Here is a 3,512-nt window from a genome sequence, read left to right on the forward strand (position 1 = left end):
GTCCAGTTTATATTTTGCACCCATTTTTTTTTTGCAAATTTTAAGTTTTAATATTTCTAAATACGCATCATAAAAAATATAAAAATTACTCCTTTCGTTCTTTTTTGATCTTCCACATTATTATAACGGGTAGTTTCAAAAGTTCTTCCACTTTAGAATACTTTTTATTTTTAAAAAGTTAAAATATCCCACTTTTACCCCTTAAAACCCCCCCTTTTCTTTTAATGTACCCCTTTTCTTTTATTTATAATTATTTTCTCTCTCATACTTTCAATACAATCATTACTTCACACTACTATTTGATTAATATAATAGGGTGTTACTAAATATCGCCACCCCTTTTCATTTTATCGACACCCCTCCCCATTCAAAATTACGTATTTGCCCCTAGAGTTTAAAAAATTACAAAACTGCCACTGCACTTAAAACTTAATTAATAAATGTAAATCACACTTAATAACACTATTAACAATTTAATGCGGAAGATTTGTCTATATATATCGAATTCTGAGATGCGTATGAAGTACGAATTCAAACACGGTACTATCTCTCTAAAAACTCTTAAAGAAGTTGTCACCCGTAATTGGTTAAATATGGCTAACGAAAGCGACTATGAATCGGATGCGGTACGTAAATTTTTCAATTTGAATCGTTGAAAATTAAAAAAAACAATAAATCGCATAAACCTGGGCGATTGAACCATGGTTCAGTTGCACAAAACTGGGTGACTGGACCATGGTTCAATCGCACAAAATTGAGCGACTGGACCATGGTTCAATCGCACAAAACTGGGCGACTGAACCATGATCCAGTCGCCCAGTTTTGTGCGACTGAATCATGGTTCAGTTGCCGATTTTTGTGCGATTTCTATTTTTTTTATATTTTAATTTACGTATTTTTTTAATTATTATTATTGTTGTTGTTGTTTTAGTTATCGTTATTTTTTTATTATTGTTATTGTTATTATTATTATTATTATTATTGTTGTTGTTGTTGTTGTTGTTGTTGTTGTTGTTGTTGTTGTCATTATTATTATTATTATCGTTGATAATTTTTTTTTTCAATTTTTTATTTAGGTAATTTTTATTATTATTTTTATTATTATTATTATTATTATTATTATTGTTGTTGTTGTTGTTGTTGTTGTTGTTGTTGTTGTTGTCGTCATTATTAATTTTACTTTTCGTTATTTATTTTTATTATTATTATTATTTATTATTATTATTATTATTATTATTATTATTATTATTATTATTATTATTATTGTTGTTGTTGTTGTTGTTTTCATTATTATTATTATTATTATTGTAGTCGTTATTATTATTATTATTATTATTATTATTAATTTTTTTTAGTATTAGTATTGTTATTAATTTTTGTTATAATTATTATTTATATTTACGTCATTAATGTAATTAATTTATATCATTTATATTTTAAATTTGCAGGAGTTTGAAAACTTTGGAGACAACGTAGACTACTCCGGTAGCTTTGTTACGAATAGGAAATTTATTTCCGTAGATGAGTTACATAGTTGGGCCGATGTGATAGCAATAACAATCGGTTTTCAATTTACATGTGCTTCTTATAAAAAGAAAGAAGGACGTTCTAGAGTTAGTGTCTATTTAAGATGTCACCGCTATGGTAATATTAGGGGTGATGTACATAATCTAGATAATACTGCCCGACCTAATTCTAAAACTAGAAGTTGCGGGTGTAAATTTATGATTGTAGGTAGTAGTCGTAAACCAGGAGAAAGACCTTGGACGGTAAGGGTGTGTCTTGGTGAAAAAGGAAAACATAACCACCCGTTCTTAGTGTACAGAGATGGTCATATAAGGGCGAATAGGATCAATGTAAATATTCGGGAGCACATACGACAGCTTAGTGCAACCGGAATGCAACCGGCCTTTATTATGAATTCTATTAGAGATAATTTTCCTGGTTTTTATGCTAGTATGAATCAGATATATAATATTAGGCAATTAATAAGGAGGGAAGAGATGGAGGGTAGGATTCCCCTACAACACTGTCTTCATATGGCCACATAACTTAATTACATGGTCTGGACAGACATGGATATCGAAGGACAATTGAGCAGACTTTTAATTGCAAATCCTACCTTTATCCAAATGATAAGTACGTGACCGTATGTTGTGCTGATAGATACAACGTACAAAACGAACAAACAAAAGTGGCCACTATGTGAAGTGATCGGAATGACGCCAACCAATCAGAACTTCTTGGTTGCGTTTTGTTTGATGCGAGATGAGGCGACTGTGTCGTATTCGTGGGTGTTGCAGGAATTGAGAGATATTTTCGGCACTGCTCAGACTCCTAGCGTCATTGTAACCGATCGAGACGAAGGTTTATCTGCAGCTATTCGTGACGTCTTCCCAGGTAAAAAGGCTTTGTTGATTCATTATTGTCGTTATATCTAATGATTATGTCTTAATTACGTTCAATGTTTTGTTTAATGTAGATGTGCAGCACTTGTTATGCATCTGGCATATTGGCAATGACATTGAGAACATGGTGGACAAGTTGTGCGGCGGGAAGAAAAATCAACAAGGGCAGGTATTCAGGAAAAATAGATGGAACCCCTTGGTTGAAAGTTCTACAATCGGGGAATTTGAACAGAGATGGCAAGCGATCGTTAGTACGTGGTCGGTTAGGAACAAAAAGGTCGTTGGGTATTTGGCTGGAACATGGATCCCACTTAGAGAGAAATTTGTGCGTGCGTGGACGAATGATTGTTTCCACTTGGGTAACCAGACTACCAACAGAGTTAAAAGCCAACATTCGTCTTTCAAGTATTACCTTGGTAGCGGCAATAGCTCATTCGATACCCTGTTTAAAAGGGCACACGCACAGATTACAAATCAGCAAGCCAGGATCTGACAAGCGAACTGTGAGGGCCTGCTCTCCCGTGGCGGCTCATTATTGACGAAACTACTTCCTGCGCGCTCAGATGCGGCAGAAGAACTCGGGCCGCCACGGGCAAATCTGCCATCGGGGCCCCGAACAACAGTCTAGTCCAATGGGCGAGATTCAGGACCTTGGAACTGAACATCATCAGCATCATTATCATCATCACTAGAAACCCCCCAACTACTCTGGAGGCTGCTAGCCTGGTCATCAAAAGGAGTACGCACTTGGTTCAGCGTACTCGACCGTTGGGCCTCACTGTGTCTGGCAGCCTCTTCCTGCCTAGCCCTCCTAGCAGAACCCGTTACCCCCCTCTCATACGGGTCCCCTCTGAGTAAGGTAGGCCTAGACTATTACCTCTCAACAATTGTCTAAAAAAACCCTTTCCTTTTCCTTGATTACCAGCCATTTTCTATAATTTTTGACAGTTTCATTAAATATTAAAAATAAATGAACATAATTAAACTTTACGTTACATTAACCAGAAGAACAAAAAACAATATTAATTTTCTAAATTGACAATAATCATAAAAATAATAACAACATTAACAAAAGTAATAACATTAATAATAATCATAACAATA

This window comes from Amaranthus tricolor, chromosome 2 (assembly GCF_026212465.1).
Source record: "Amaranthus tricolor cultivar Red isolate AtriRed21 chromosome 2, ASM2621246v1, whole genome shotgun sequence".
NCBI lineage: Eukaryota > Viridiplantae > Streptophyta > Magnoliopsida > Caryophyllales > Amaranthaceae > Amaranthus > Amaranthus tricolor.